Here is a 17,692-nt window from a genome sequence, read left to right on the forward strand (position 1 = left end):
TGAGCAAGTAGATTTTTTAGAATCTAAAGGCGATAATGTGGTTAAGTTTGTCTTCTTCTTATACTGACCTATCTCAGAAACAAAGGTAGTTGCACTTTTCAACCCAGTCAGAAACGGGTGTCCTTCTGTGTCACACAGGTGAAGAGTTCTGCCCTGACTTTGAACATGGAGGCTGCCATTGCCACTGTGCTGAGGGGAAGGCTGGTTTGAAGGGTGACAGGTTTATTTATTTATTTTTATTGGTTGTTCAAAACATAACAAAGCTCTTGACATATCATATTTCATACATTAGATTCAAGTGGGTTATGAACTCCCATTTTTACCCCAAATACAGATTGCAGAATCACATCGGTTACACATCCACATTTTTACATAATGCCATATTAGTAACTGTTGTATTCTGCTGCCTTTCCTATCCTCTACTATCCCCCCTCCCCTCCCCTCCCATCTTTTCTCTCTACCCCATCTGATGTAATTTAATTCTCTGTCTTGTTTTTTTTTTCCCATTCCCCTCACAACCTCTTATATGTAATTTTGTATAACAATGAGGGTCTCCTTCCATTTCCATGCAATTTCCCTTTTCTCTCCCTTTCCCTCCCACCTCATGTCTCTGTTTAATGTTAATCTTTTCCTCATGCTCTTCCTCCCTGCTCTGTTCTTAGTTGCTCTCCTTATATCAAAGAAGACATTTGGCATTTGTTTTTTAGGGATTGGCTAGCTTCACTTAGCATAATCTGCTCTAATGCCATCCATTTCCCTGCAAATTCCATGATTTTGGGTGACAGGTTTATTCCGAGTACTTCACTGGGAAGAGATAAGGCATGGAAATGAGGGAGGAGTCATGATAGAAAAGCAGAACGTGACTGCCTTCAGTTTGGACACTCAGTTTAACACTGCAAAAAGCTGTTCCAAAAGCCATCATGATTCTAGATAGAGCCAGAAAGAGTTGTTTTATTTTTTATTTTTGTGTCTTCCTGAGTTACTTTCTTTTAACCTATAAACACAGGAGTCTACAAACAAATGCACAATATTTCCATCTGAACACAAGCCAAGTACAGGGCACCCTGCCTTGCATGGCAAACAATTCCAATGAGTCTGGGGAATCCAAAAACCCTGCTCACACAGTTATGGGCCTGGATCTTCCATGATGGTGCAGCCTCATGTCTCTTTGAAGAATGAAACTCCTTAATGACCTTTGGATTCAGAACCAGTAACTCTCTTAAACCGTATCTCAGAGAGACAGCCGACTTCTTTCCAGTTTTAAAAAGAGCTGAAGGGTGCCAAGTCTTGATCAAGCTGGCAGCTCCTGGTGTCTTTGGACTCTTCCACCTCCATAATTACTGACAAAAGCTGAGAGTTTAGGCCCTGGTCTGGTATGAGGGGAGGAAGGAGTCTTTGTGACAGAGAAGGAAAAGGGGACAGGTGGTCAGATGGAACGAGAAGGCCCCCAGCCAGTTCTTTGAGAGAAGGGAATGCATTTGATGTACTCTAATGGTACCTCTGACTGAGGGGCCATATGGAGCCCTGGATCCTGCATGTATCCATCTTCCTAGTTTGGACTACCTTTTCCTGCAAAATCATAGTGTCAATTGGGTCAAGCAGTTGCCTCTGATAGTTCCTGCTGCTCTACTCAGAAGGGAAAAGTTAAAAATATAAGGGGTACCTTGGCATCTGATCCTAGTTCCTCTTTCATAGTTAGAGATTCATCAAATTTTAAGCATCAAATTTTAAAGTCTTTTAGGAATGTATTATTTTAAATACCTGCAACTTAGAAATAGTCAAGCTTAAACTTTTAAAGCCATGGGCAGAAATTGATAGGAAAAAAAAAAATATCTGGTTGCAGACGTACCCGAGAATTTCTACAAATCCCCGTCACTCCACATGACAGTGCCCCCTCCTGATTTACACAGCTGATTCAACTGGGCTTCAAAGGAATCTGAATTTATAACCCCAACATAGGTACTGGCCCTTTTAAGTGGCTTTTTAGTGGAAAGATTTCTAAAAGGTATTGTGCTTTTCTGCTTCCTTGAAGCAATATGCAATGAACATAATTTTCTTTCTTCTCATATGCTTTAGTCATAACCACCAATTCACAGTTAGGTAGTATGAACAAAGAGCTGATTGAAACTGACCTGATACGGCCTAGGTAGTTCTGAAAATGTTCCTAAAACCATGCTGACCTTTTCCTTGATTGCCTGATGCTTACAAGGGCCAAGTGATGCTAGAGCAGGACTTCCTGGATAGAGTAGTGTGGTTGCTCCTCATAACTGATGAGTGAATCAAGAGCTGAAGCTTGCTCTACCCTGGGATGTTACCATCTGTGTCACTCCCATAATCCTGGTCTTGGGTGCCCATTAGGAGTGTTGGGGGAACTTCTGCCTGGTGAACCCAGAGGACCAAGGCTATGCAGAGCCTCATAAAACTCAACATCTCTTCCTCCATTATGTGGCTTTCTGGGCCTTTGTGATTTAATGACTTGTAGTCTCTGACCCCTATTATGGAATTTTCCAGTGGTTCAAGTGACTGGAACATTTTGATGGTGTGAGTGCCTTCCCCAATTGCTTCTGGCAGAATTTTTTTGCCTTTCTGTGGAAACCCTTGAAACTCCTTGCCCCTTTGCTAATACTTTTTTCACAATGCCACATAGATTTGTAGTTTGTGCATGTCATATTCTCAACTAGATTGTTAATTTCTTAAAAACTACACTATCTTGATTTACATTTGCAGTTCTACCATGGTGCTGGGCACATGAAGGATTGGGAGATTTTTTTGTATTGAAAGAGGTGTATATTCCTGGAAATGGAGATATAGGTATTGTTATTTGTGTACCTCATGTGATAGTGTGTAAAAGAGAACCTTCTACATAGTAGCATATAATTAGGGGGTTCTCTAAAGAAATAGACTCAATAGGATGTACACTTGCTATATAAGATAATCAGGGCAGGCTGCTGACAGGCTGGAAATTTAGGAGTTGATGTTGCAGGCTTGAGTCTGAATTCCACAAGGCAAGAGGCTGGGGACTCAGGCAGGGTTTCTAACAGTCCGGGAAGTTTTACTTAGAGTCTTAAGTGAGACTTCCTACTTTTCTAGGAGCCCTCAATTCTTTCTCTTCAGGCCTTCAACCATTTGAACAAAGCCTACCCACGCTGTGGAGAATAATCCACTTTACTCAGAGACTATTGATGTAAATACTAATTACATCTAAAAAATACCTCTGCACAACATCTAAACTACATTTGACCACATGACTGGTGCTATAACCTATCTAAGTTGATGTGTAACATTAGCAATCATGGATTGAATATCTATTTAATATGTGTTTAATAAAGAAATTTATGTTCCATATTAACATGTGTGTAATATATATATATTTTTTACCACACGATTTTTTTTTTAATTTTTTGAATTTTTTTAGTCATATATGACAGCAGAATGTATTTTGACATATAATGCATACATGGAATGTACATACATCAATCATAATGTAATATTTTTTTATACTTAATTGTTTTATAAGTTGTCCTTCTTAACTCTTTAAAAGTCTTGACATGATTAGAACTATTCTAAAGCAGGAGCATGAGAAACCTTTAGAAAATAGTAGAAGTAGATTATATTGGCTGCAAAAAAATCTCTATTAATATTATAATGGGAGTCATGGCCACTACATCTCTCTCTCCCCAGGGTTCTTCTCACCTACCTATTTATCCTTAAAACTTTAAAGAAATTTTGGGCTATATCTAAGCTGGTATTCTATATCTGTTGTCTTTGCCATTTTTTGCTATTTTATTCCTGTTTCCTATTGGAAGCAAACAGTAATTTGGAGAAGTCAGTTGAGAAAATTCCCCAGAATACAGAGAAAAGGATAGTGGAAAAATTTTCAATTTCTGCCTCTTATGTAGACTCTATTTTTAACTATCACATTTTGGGTCTTGCATATTTTAGAAGTACATTCTTTCTATCTCCCCTTTCAGCCATGATCTTGGCTCATAGTATGCTAACCTATGAAGTATAGTATTCTATGCTTTGTTTCATGAAAGACAAGCAAATATTTTCTTGTAGAAAAATTCTGGAGGTATGATCTGCGTCTTTTGAAACATACCTAAGGATTTCTCACAGCCACCAGAATTTTCCCTTTTACTCTTTTCTAGGTATAGGAGGGTCTATCTAGGTGAGACATTTGCTACTTGATTGAAGGGGGTGTCAGAAAGTGATTTGGGTGCAGGTGACCTCTGACTAGGATGGAGAGACAAGGGAGTCTGATGTGCTCATTCCTGAGACTCTGTATGGAGCCCTGGCATCTCTGACTGAGCTGGAGAATGAGGAGGAGGACAAAGTGTGACCTGGTGGATTCTCACAGCCAATGCCCTTTTGCGTACATTGCCTCCAAACTCTCTGAATCCTCCCTTGTTTAAAATATCTTTCTGCAGAAGACTCTATATCCCCAAGTACTGTCACTTATCTGCTCAGACCCCTTATTGTAAAAGTGGTGCCCAGGCAGGGGCTGCTGGGTTGGCAGTGTTCTGGAAGCTCTGCAGGCAGCTCCAGTGCAGTGAGGGTGTTGTACCTGGTGAGGGTACTTTTCTTAGTCAATGCATTATGGGTTTGGATTGGGAGCAGACTTAATCAAAGTTCTTTTCTATCTTTTTCAAGATCCCCCATATAGTTTGAATTCTGAGGATAGTGTGTGTGTATCTAAAAGTGGGTTTTCAACTTATTCCCACTTACATTTGCAGTTAGTGGAAACTTCTAGATTATGGCTTAAGATTACCTGTCATATTTGGGTTCCAGGGTTGTTGTCAATTTTTGTTCTTTTTGTGATTCTTCTTGATGACTTTTATCAAAATTTGGGGGTGGACTGTCACGAGCAGTGCTCCATGCCATGTCTTGGTACTGAAGTTCTCTGTCTTCTGCTTTGGAAAGGGAGCTAGTGAGAGCAGAACAAAACTCTGGTTTATTTCTTTTATTTTCCTCTCTAAAGGCTTTTGTTAAAATTGTGTCATTTACCAGAAAAAACAGTCATTTCCCTCTGACCTCCTCTCATTTGCTGTTTTGAATGTGAATTTGTGTCCTCATTTTCAGTTCTGAGCAGCAATCTCATGGTAATTCTGAGTTTGTGTTAACACGTGGCCACTGTACTGCTCAGCAGCTGATGTGGAATCAAAAGGTTAAGGGTGGCATCCTCTCACAATTGCCATTAGTTCTCTTTTTGTCAGTAGATTGGAGCAGTGACCATTTCACTTTTTTTTTTCTGGCTCCATTCTAGCACATATTGGCAAAAAAGCTCTAGGTCAATAATGTAGAATAGAAGCTCCTTATAGTCACTCTCTTCACTGGTAGTTTTCCCCACCTCTGGAGATTTCTCCCATACTACTTTGTATTCCTGGGGTCTCAGTGGTCCTGATTACTCTTCTCAAAACTGTCCTGGAAACTGATTTCTATAGCATCACTCCCCCTCTAGGGGAAGAGGAGAAAAACGAAGATAATGGAGAAGAGACAAAAGGAAAATAAAAAAATAAATTAGAAAGATGTGCTTACTTTTTTTTTTTTCCTTTTCCTTTTTGTGGCACTGTGGATTAAACCCAGGGGAGCTTTACCACTGAGCTACATCCCCAACCCTTCTCACTTTTTAGTTAGAGACAGGGTCTCACTAAGTTGCCAAGGCTGGCCTCAAACTTGTGATCCTCCTGTCTCAGCCTTCCAAGTCACTGGGATTACAGTTTATACATTTCCCAGTTTATATATCACTTTTTTTTTTTTTTTAGTTACTGGAGATTGAACTCAGGGGCACTTGACCACTGAGCCATATATCCCCAGCCCTATTTTTGTATTTTATTTAGAGACAGGATTTCACTGAGTTGCTTAGTGCCTCACTAAATTGCTGAGGCTGGCTTTGAACTTGTGCCTCTGCCTCCTGAGCTGCTGTGATTACATGCTGCATCACAGCGCCTGTCCTCTATACTTTTATACAGAATTTTTCCTTAGTGACAGAGTAAGCTGGTGCCTTAAAAAAAAAGTCATCCCTGTTTCTAACCATGGATAAGTGAAGGCTGTAAATTACACTGTAACTAGAGCACCAATAAGGCTTGAGGAATAAGACTGAAAACCATTTTGACAGAAAGTCAACTGCATCATTTTAAAGTGAGCACAGCTCCAAGCAACCACAGATATTTAACAATTAATAGTGGGTGGATAAAACACCCTCACTGCTCTGCCCCAATATGACCTGGATACTTACAAACAGAGATGGAAATCATTCGGGGGACTTAGAAATTTTGGTCTTTGACCTACAGGTCTATAATGTATCAACCAAACTTTTACATGGTGATGCATTTGTTTGTATAATACAGAGAGAGGTCGGCAGGGGGTGGGGGGGACCATCCCTTCCAGCTACTTAGAATGTCAAAGGTCAAATTCTGTACTATGATGAGCAGTTATCAGTACTCCTAGCCATCCTGTCAATAGATTCTAGCCTCCTTCTATTTCCTTAAAGCAACCTATAGTTTTTTTTCTGGCCACACACTGTTATTCAATTTCAACCTTCTTGCTTTTGCATCTATAGGTTTGGTCAATTATTGCAATAGCTTTTTGGTCTAAGAAAAGCCATTTAAATTTTTTCAAGATTTCCTCAGACAGGTAGTGATTAGAATATATTGTCAACTCCCTTAGTTTTTTCTTTCTTTTTTTTTTTTTTTTTGTCACATAGCTCACCTGCCAACTTGTTCTTGTTAATTCAGCTCTTCTGGCTCATGCTTGTTTCTACACTTAGTTGTGGGAAGATGAGGTGACTGAGACGGGATAGGAGATAGCAGCGGTAGCTGAAGCAAGATGAAAATGAACGATATTTTCAAATCCTAAGCAGGGCGGCAGAGGCTAATAATTACATTAAAAAGGCCCTCTGTAGGTAGGTGCAAATAGGCTAGTCTAAACAAGTGCCGCTGTTTTAATATGGGCTGTTGGAGAGATGTCATTACCTGACGAGACTGCCACCTTTCACCTCTAGCCATTGTGATCCGTTAGGTCTCACTAACAGGGAGAGCGAGGAACTTGTTTGCAGGGGATTTGTTGTCTCACGCTCAGAGGCAGCTGAGAGACTTGCCAAATGACAGGAAGACGCTTACATTCACAAGGTGTGATTGCCTAAGTGTTTGTCTGTGTCTAATTAGTTTGCCTTTGCTGGTTGGTAGCTCCGCAGCCAGGAGGCAGATTGACTCTGCAGGCTGTAAGCAAAGAGGGTTGATTGGTGTTGTTATCATTTGTTTATTTAACCCTCCCTCAAACCAGGCACTCTTCTCTAAAGGACAGCCTTTTCTGCTGCCTCTTAAAAAGGTATTAAAAAGAAATGAGAATAAAAAAAGAGGAAAGAAAGAAAGAAAGAAAACAGCTCCTAGGGAGTCTGTTACTCTGTCCCCATGTCATATGCCTGTAACATGTTATTTGGCTGGGCATGGGTGCTCTTTGTTCAAAAGGACATGCAGAAGGTTTTGCTTGGCATTGATGGAGCCGATGCTCAAATCTTTCAGATAAAGGAGAAGATTAATTTGAGACTGATGCTGGTTTCTCCCCCTTCAGTTTTATAAACAAATGCAGAAGGAAATGCAGCATCCTGGGTCCCTGCCAGAGCTGCCACCCGGAGCCATGCACACCCGCAGGAAGATGTGGTAATTTAAAGGGAGGATTGGTTTTGGGTCTGGTTGGTCACCTTCCTGATGTGTGCTGGTGGGTCTGCCATAGGAACTACATAGCCATTCTCTGGCCCTGGATCTTTGAGGCTTGGGACCCCTTTTAGACAAGGCCCCAGTGAAGCCATGCTTCCTTTCTCTCCCCTCCTGCACTTGTCCTTGGAGCTACCTCAGATGCAGGCTAGTGCTCAGGGGCCATTACTTTAGGTAGATTTTTACAAGTAATCACGTTACTTGTACACATAACATCAGTATATACCCTCAGATCTTTGTTTAGCTAGCAAGAAATGATACAAGAATCATTATTTTTATTTTATGTGTTTACTTTTTCCAATATGTGTCAGCTCTTCATTAGGGTATTCTGCCTTATTAACTTAATGTGGTCAGCAGCACTAAGCGGGACCTGAATATACAGAGGTATAATATAATATAAGCGGGTCCTGAATGAATGAACAGACTTATGTGAACCAACTATAATGTTCATTCATGTTTGATTTTTAAATTCATTTTTTTCAAAAGTTGCTTGTTACCCATTTAAGGACGTGGCCTGGATCCTGCCCACAAGGCCAGATTATAATAATAGTTAAGTTTTATTTAGTGTCTGCTATGTAGGCACTTTAGTTACCAGGTATGCCATCTAATTTAGTCCTCACAATAACCAAGTGCTATCATTTCTGTGTTATAGATGAGTAAACTAGGTCTCTGTAAATCTAAGTAACCTGTCCAAAGTCATGTACCTGCTCAAGACTTGAACATTGTCCTGACTGCCTTGGAAATCTATGTCTGTAACTAGGAAGTGTGCCCCTGAGGACCTGTGCATGCACTGAGAGCCCAACAACTCAGCCACAAAGGAAGTTAAGACCAAAGCTCAAATAGAATATATCATGTATCCCAACAAAGGGAAGAGCCAAGGTTGTTAGAGCTGTAAAAGGGCAAGCTCAGGAATGAAGCTCATGATTCAGAGCATGAGGACAGTTTTGCAAAATGTATTTATACCACTGTGGGCTCTGAGCTTCTCTGTGGAGTCTTAGATATCAAATCATAGCAGTCTTTTTTTTTTTTTGTCCTGGGGATTGAACCTAGGAGAGCTTTACCACTGAGCTACCTCCCCAGGCCTTTTAAAAAAAAATTTTTTTTTTTTTTTTGAGATAGGGTCTCACTAAGTTGTTTAGGGTCTTGCTAAGTTGCTGAGGTTGGCACACTTCTTATGTGAAAATCCTAACTCCAATGTGAGGTGTAGGGAGGTGGGGGCCTTGGGGAGGTAATTAGTTTACAAGGTAGAGCCCTCATGAATGGGATTAGTGCCCTTATTGCAAGAGACTCCCCCAAATTCTTATGTCTTCATCCTGCTATATGAGGATACAATGAGAGGTCAGTAGTCAACCTGGAAGAACTCAACCATGGTGGCACCCTGATCTCAGATTTCCAGGCCTGAGAACAGTTGTTTATAAAATACTCAGTCTATAGGACTTTGTCACAGCAGTCTGCACAGGCTAAAATATCTGCTTAGGTTCTGAGTTTGCAAATGCCAGGCTCATGCTGGCTACTTCTCTTGTGAATTCTGTAGGTTAAAATTTTGTAATTTGCGTGTGTTGGGGAGGGGGAAGCCTCAGCATAGTAGAATTCATTGCTTCATGTTTTATTTTACTGCTCTATGTAAGCATATTTTGTGCCCTGCCTGTTTCCTTCCAGAACAGAAATCATGGCAGCTAAGAATGAGCTGGCTTTTGTGGGAGCTGGCATCTTAGGAACCACACCCTACTTTCCCACCTTCCCACTGGGTATGGGTACCACACGCCACTAACAGCTGGTAATCAACCTTGTATTTTGTGAAAGACTTATGCATGTGGCTTAAATATTGCTTTTAGTTTCTTACCACTGGAGACTTTGTGGATCCCTGGAGTGTATCTTTCAAGGTTCAATTTCCATTCACCTTTTCTCAAGAAAAAAAAAAACACCAAAAAACCAAAAAACAGATTGAATTGGCTCCTTCTGGCTTATCCCCAGGTCTTTCCTACCCAGAATTCTGCAGAGGCTTTGAAAAGCACTGCCTTTCCCAAATGAATGGATTCTACAATCCAGGATGGAGGAGATGTTGCTAGCATTGACTCAGCACTGCCTGCCTCTTATCTTTCAGGGTTTTAAATTCCTCTCCAGCTAAGCCAGGATGATCATGCCGACCTCCCCTCCTGGAGGTGCCATAGGGATGGTAAATAATTGCAGAACACCTGGAAAACACCAAGTGCTGCCCAAGAGTGCAATAATGACCCTACATCATGCCCCTGCAGCTGCCCCTGCATCGGCCTCCACACACTAAAGGAAAGCACAGTAAATCACACCCATCAGGGACACAGCAAGGAGTTCATGTTACTCCAGCATTCTTTCTGGTGCGTTGGGGTGAAGTCTTTCCACAGACAGGAAGGAGGTATTGCCTTCTAAAAATAATCAGAGAGCACACAAACATGCATAGAAAAATAACTGCCATTTAATGTATAAAGAACCTAACTCAAGTTCAAGAATACTTCTTGTCTGCTCAACAGATTTCATTAAAGAAATATATCTAGGAGAAAAAGCATATCTCGTTTCTGTTTGATAAAGGAACGGGGCGGGGCGTGGATAAGAGCAGGAGCTCAAAGACAGTCCTCAATGGTGTGCTACCCATCCCCCCATCAACAATTTGTTACTTGGTTAATTTCTTCTTATTTTTTTTAACATTTATTTTATTTTAGTTTATCATCAAGCCTTTTAACTTTTTCTATATTTTTGTTGGTGAATTATAGTTGTATACAATGGTGGGATTTGTTGTCACATATCCTACACGAATACAACCCTAACAATATAATTTGATGAATATCATTCCTCTATATTTTCCTTTTCCCTCTGTATTTTCCACATATGACCTTTGACCTCTGAGATTGGCTTATTTCACTTAATATATGGTCTCAAGTTTATCCACTTTCCTGCAAATAACATAATTTCATTTTTCTTTATGGCTGAATAAAACTCTGTCTTGTATATATACCACATTTTCTTTATCCATTCATCTGTTGATGGACACCAATTTTCATTATACAGTATGGCTATTATGACTTGTGCTGCTATAAACATGCATATATTCCACATGCTGTATATCCTATATAGTGTGTGTGTGTGTGTGCGTGTGTGTGTGTGTGTGTGTGTATATATATGTATATATATATATATATATATATATATATATATATATATATATCTCCTATATATACTATAGGGATACATGCATGCATATATGTTGACTTTAATTCTTTAGGATGGATACCAAGAAGTGGTATAGCTGGGTTATATGGTGGTTCCATTCCTGGTCTTTTGAGGAAACTCCACACTGATTTCCATAGTGGTTGTACTAACTTACAATCTCACCAACAGTGTGAAAGTGCTCCTTTTTCTCCACATCCTCTCCAAAACTTATTGTTTATATTCTTGATAGCTGCCATTCAAAAAAAAAAATCTCAGGGTAGTTTTGATTTGCATTTCCATAATTGTTAAGGATGTTGAACATTTTTTCATATATTTGTTGGTTATTTATATTTCTTTTTTTGAGAAGTGTCTGCTTAGTTCATTTGCCCATTTATTAATTGGAGTTTTTCCTTTGTTTTTTGAATTTATATATTCTGTATATTAATCCTCTGTTGGAAGCATAGCTAGCAAATATTTTCTACCATTCTGTAGGTTCCCTCTTCAGATTCTTACTTGTTTCCATTTCTGGGTAGAAGCTTTTTAATTCAATGCCATCACATTTATTAATTTTTGGCATCATTTCCTGAGATTTATAGAGAAAGTGGTTGCCTGTGCCTATATGCTGGAGCATTGACCCTATGTTTTGTTCTAGGAGTTGCACAGTTTCTGGTCTAAATCTTAGATCTTTAATCCATTTTGAGTTGATTTTGTGGTTAATTTCTTTGATGTGATTTTCACTTTAAAACATTTAATCAGCATCTGTGATGTGCCTAATCTTGGACTAGATCCAGGGACTCCAGTATAAATACAGCACAGTTCTGCTGTTGAAGAACTCTTGATTAAATGGGGCAGACAGACATGGAGAGAAAAAGCAGAAACCAATAGCCATTTTGGTGTTGTGGGGAGATTTCCTTCTGACTACGGTTAAGTTGGAACTGAGTATATGGATTTTGAGGTTCAAATTTTCCTTCCTGGATCCCAAACTAGTATGCTGGGCTTGTGGTGAATTCCTAATATGACTCTGATACACAGAGAGGTGAAATTTCCTAACTTCACACTATGATGGCTTTTAAGAAACTGGCTGAACTGCTGGGCACATGAGCACTGGCGATGGACTCCAACATGGTTCTGAGTATTCAAAATATGTTTATTATTGGCAAGGCCGTTTTTAATGTGTGGGGTCCCACTGAGGGCTCTGAAGGCCTGAAGAGTGGAAAAGAAGATTAGGAAAATAAGAAAAGGATTGAGTGGGAGTTGGGAATCAAACTGGAGAAACAGAGGTGGGATATGTAATTTGAAGATGAAGGTAGCCATGCCCCGAGCCTTTACTGTGTAAGGTCTCCTGTGATGGAAGTAGCTTCTTGCTAAGGAAAGTGGGCATATCTTTATAGAGTGGTGGGAGAAGACCCTTCCCTCCTCACACAAAGTACAGGATACTGGTCAGGTTCTCTCCTGATCCTTCTGAGGTATACCAGGGTATGATACTGAGATCCCTCCCTATTCCGATCTGAATTTCCAGATGCCTGATATAAATACAGATTCCCAAGTCCCCTCATTCTGAATCCAAAGATTAAGTTTTTGGGAGACAGAGACCTGTGAATCTGTATTTTAATGCGTGAAAGCTGATTCTAATACTTATTAGTAAGTTTGAGAACTACTGATATAACTTCTTTTGGGATATCCAGTTGGTTCCACGTCATGATTTGTACCTAAACATCTTGTATGCATCCGATGAGACAATGCGTAAAGAAGCATTTTTTAGACAGAAAATACAATGCAAATATTAGGTAATCACCATTAGCTATTTAATAAAATTTTGTAATTAAATCATGAGATGTTAGCTATCCAAGGCAAAAATCCTTATAAATACCAAAATGTCATGGTGATAAAATTGTTAAGATTTTGGTTGTATTTAAAGGTGATTTTGGTGGACTTGTTAGGGACTTCTTTCCATCATAGCCATTGTTCTTTTCTACCAGTAAACAATCCTAGGATTTTTGCAGAGAATATCCATCCCTTTTCTAATTTCCTGTGGGGTATACTGCATTGTGGAAATGACTCAGCTTGTAGGGTCAGATCCCCCTGGGTTTACATCCTAGCTCTTCCCACAAACTCTGGGATTTAGACATGGAATTTCCCTCTCTGTCCTTCAGTTTTCTCATCTGTGAAATGAAGACTCTCATGCCTACTTCCTAAGGCTGTTGGGGGGTGTCAAATCCAGCTGACAGTCTGGCTCAGTTGCTTAACAAATGGTCATTATTACCAGTTCTTTAAGTTATATCATTTCCTTAAGTTTGATAACATGGTGGCAGGCTACTGTTTCATAATCTTGTCACAGCTCCACTATGCAAAGCTCCCTAATCTCAGCTTCACTAATTTGCCACGTGAAATAACTGTGATGAGACAAATTGTATTTATATCATAAGATCACTTAGAGCATTGGAGCTTCTGTGGTTGCCTGTTTCTATGCTGTTTTCCGTGCATACTAATTGGTGAGGCCTCCTTAGGTGACCAAGTCAAAAGCCTGGGCCCATGGTTGCTGTTCCTGCAATTTTTTTTAATAGTTGTAGATGGACATCATGCCTTTATATGTTTAGTGTTTTTTGTTTTAATATGGTGCTAAGGATCAAACCCAGTGCCTCACACATGCTAGGTAAGAACTCTGACACTGAGCTACACCCCCAGAACCATGTTCCTACAATCTTAACATAAGCAAGAGACAGAGGAACAGCATGGCTGTGGAATTCAAAGGAAGTTATTACTTTGCCATCTTTCCCACTCTTTTAATGTTGTGATTGATTTTTGGTTCAGTGGGAAATGTAAATAGTAACCATGTAACACACACACACACGCACACACCTTGACCAAGAGCAGACAATTTATATTTTTCAATTTTTATGATGGGAGTTTATAAAATTTCATCTCTTTATGAGAATTGTTATAAAATCTAGGGAATTAACAAGAAAACTGGAGAAGACTTCTACTGATTATTGGAAAAATACCAGTTAAAGTGTACTTCTGGGTAAAATGAGTAATAAAAGTTGTCAAATCTAAAATTGGTTGACTGAAATTTATTCTTAGTTTTACAATAGAGCTTAATCAAAAGGTTATAGCTGTGAGGGCTTTCATGACAAAATATGTATATATTTAAGTTTCATTGGTTGCAGAATTACATCAGATCTAACTGATGTAAATGTAAATTTATTCAGTGGAAAAAAAAGCCCCACTACCATAATGCATTCATTTGCATGTGCAATGCCAGTTCAATCTTTCTCAGTTTTTTTTTTTTTTAAACTTTAACTCTCTCCTTCCAAATGCTGTCATTCAGGATAAAAATTGATAGTAACACAAACAGTCTAATTGAGATTTTAAGCTACATAAAATGATATAATTCAAGACTTCGACATGATATTCTTACAAAAGTGACATTTGCCATGTTATAAACCTGATGGGACCACACTTTTGATTATGGCAACACTTAAATTCTTTTCTTTGCCTAATGGAAGGATGGATTTTTCCTCATATCACATCTCCAGTTATATTCAAATTGCAGTAGTTGCTTTGAGGCTTGTCATTCCGTTCCATTTTTTGGAAAATTAAAATGATTCTGCAAAGGATTTGGGCCATTCGATATTTAGGAGAACAATAAATCAGAAGCCGGTGCCCCAAATCGCTCCAGGGCTGTGATTTCTAGGGCAGTGTGGGGCTGAGACTCTCTGGACTCCACATGCAGAGGGTACTCTGTACGTCTGCATGGGCTGCTTCACTTTCCAGGGTGAGCGCATTTCTGTGGAATCTTGTGACTGCTTTCCCTTTGTCAGACAGAGCATGGGGGTGGCATGGCAAGGGCTGAAGTTAGCCTGGGGAATTCTGTGGGCATCTTGGTAATGAGAAATCTTACACTCCCTAGGGAACAGCCACCCATGTCTCTGATGTTTCTTGATCTATCCTTGTTACAAAGTCTACTTTGGAGAGAGCTACAGAATAGGGTGTGGTGTAGGACAGAGTCTCCTTCTTTTAGGTCAGTTGTCTTGAGTCAGGTAAAGTAACACATTCAGATATTTCTTCTCCCACTCTTTTTTTCCAGACCCCAGTTTCAAGTGCCTGCTGTCTTCCTGGCTTCTGCCTGGAACTCTCCAGACTATTCCCTGCTTAACTGATGCACTTTCTTAAATTTAACATGAATGTTTCACCCTTTAGACACCTCCAGACTCAGACTGTGGGTCAGACAGAGTTGACCCAATTTACCCTCTTCATTGATTGGGCTCCCTGGAGAATCACTGTATTAGTAGTCAAAGATTTAAGGACATTTATAAAAGAAGGAAATAAACTAATGAATAAAAGTCCTGGGTTTGATTCAATACTTCCTCCCCCACCAAAAGAATTTGTCTGTTCTAGCTTGGCTATTAGAAGTTAAACCTGCCTAATTTAAGCACACTTGGAATGTTTTATAACAATGTTTGATCCTGGTTTTTGTTGTTCCTCTTTCAATATGCCTCAAGAGTTTTACTCAATGAAAGATGGCAACACGGCCTCAAAGCCTGGGTTAATGTCTATTTTCGCACCCTCATTTTACCCGGCCTGTTCTATCATAACATTTCACACTCTATCTGGAGAACTCCTTTTCTCCTCCAGTAGATTGCACATTTCCCAAAGTAAAGGTGCAGTGCATTTTCCTGGGAGTGTTTCTAGCCTTAGTCAGTAGCTAGAATTAGGAAGGCATGTCAATACTGATGGATGGATTGAATGAATGGATGAATGAGAGGCTGTAATAGTGATTAGGCTTTTAACTGCTATGCATTGAGAGTGGAATGTGGTTCCTCATAGCTTTTTCATCTGAGGCATGCTCAGGAAGTTACAGACACAAGATAAGGAGTTCAGTGGCTTTTACTGGAATCTAGGAAAGCCCTTGATACAACTCTCACTATCAGTGTTTGTTTATGTATGTATGTATGTATGTACGTACGTACCAGGGGTTGAGCCCAGAGGCTCTTAACTACTCAGCTATATCCTCAGCCCCTTTTATTTTTTGAGACAGGGTCTTGCTAAGTTGCTCAGGGCCTAGCTAAATTAATGAGGCTGGCTTTGAATTTGCAATTCTCCTGCCTCAGCCTCCAGAGCTGCTGGGATTACAGGTATATGAGACCAGCCCAGCATAATTAACCTTTAAATGCAGGGCATCTGCTGATGCAGTGGCACATGCCTGTAATTCCGGCAAGTCAGGAGGCTGAGGAAGAAGGATTGCAAATTTGAGGCCAGCCTCAGCAACTTAGTGAGACCCTGTCTTAAATAAAAAAATAAAAAGGGCTGGGGATATGGCTCAGTGGTAAAGTACAGGAAGGAAGGAAGGAAGGAAGGAAGGAAGGAAGGAAGGAAGGAAGGAAGGAAGGAAGGAAGGAAGGAAGGAAGGAAGGAAGGAAGGAAGGAAGGAAGGAAGGAAGGAAGGAAGGAAGGAAGGAAGGAAGGAAGGAAGGAAGGAAGGAAGGAAGGAAGGAAGGAAGGAAGGAAGGAAGGAAGGAAGGAAGGAAGGAAGGAAGGAAGGAAGGAAGGAAGGAAGGAAGGAAGGAAATGCAGGGCATCCATGGTTTAGGAGCCAGGACTCTCCAATCAATCAAGATTCCTACTGCATTCTCTTACCCACCTCAGCCGCCTTACAAAGTCAACTCCAATTCCACATCGCCAGGGATCTACAACAGATAGCCAGGGGGAAAGCTGGACCTGCAGAGGAACCTACCTTGAGAGTAATAGCGGGGCAAGGGATAGATTTCTGGTTGTGAGCAGCAGGGAGCTGCTAGGTGGTAGGGTGAAAGAGGCTGGCCTTGGTCGGCTCATGAAGGGTACCCTATCCTCCAGATATAAATCACCTTTCTGTGTCATGACATTGCCCATGAATGAAATGTGGTCCTATAAGTATCAGGTTAGCAACTCTGCTGGTGGGGAGGGGGTTGGTACAGAAGTTGGGGAGAGGGAATTTCCCTTCTTTGTGGACTGAGGAAGGAAAATGGAAGGCACAGGTGAGGTATTCTCTTCTTTTCACAGACAAAACCAGTCTGCCCAGCCTTTTGGATTTCTGTGGCCTTTAGGGGTGACTCCCTGACTGAGAGGTTTGACACTCCTACAATGAATGCCGTATTTTCTCATTCTTAAAACAGCTTAAATTATAAAGCCATTGAACAATAGCTTCTAAGGAAAAAATGCTTCTGTGGAAAACGTTCACATTAGTACTTGCTTGCTGACTTAAGGATCTTGCTGCCCCGCTTCTCTTTCCCCAGGGGGACTGGCAGATTTGGCAAAGTAAGCTGTGTCCTGGGAAATTTGGTAATGAACCAGGAAGATGAATGCACTGGGGAGTCTCTGCAGAGGCAAGCCTAGTCCTACTTTATGCAGCAGCAAAATTGACAAGGTGCTCAGGCATCAGAAAAGGAGCACATTACAGCACTTGTCCTTCAGTGTATCCTCTCTCCTTATTTACATATTTCCCATAAAAGGTACATCTTCAAGTTCAGCTCCTAAAAGCGTACATGCTAATTTTTCTACAGATCTATTATGTATGAATGAGAAGAGTCTATTCTCTTCTCAGTGTGTGGAGGATTTGTGCGTGTAACCCCCCATTAGTGTTAATGGCAGATCTATGCATAATTTCCCTAACTCCCAGAATCCAGGGCGCCTAACTAAGCCACATGCAATTACTTACACACACAGTGACAGGGAGCACATACCAGGGCTAAGAAAACCAGATTCTGGGGTTTTCATATGATAGTGGTCTCTGTTTACAAAAAGGATATGAAAGATGTGAA

This window comes from Marmota flaviventris, chromosome 10, assembly GCF_047511675.1.
Source record: "Marmota flaviventris isolate mMarFla1 chromosome 10, mMarFla1.hap1, whole genome shotgun sequence".
In the NCBI taxonomy this organism is placed as follows: domain Eukaryota; kingdom Metazoa; phylum Chordata; class Mammalia; order Rodentia; family Sciuridae; genus Marmota; species Marmota flaviventris.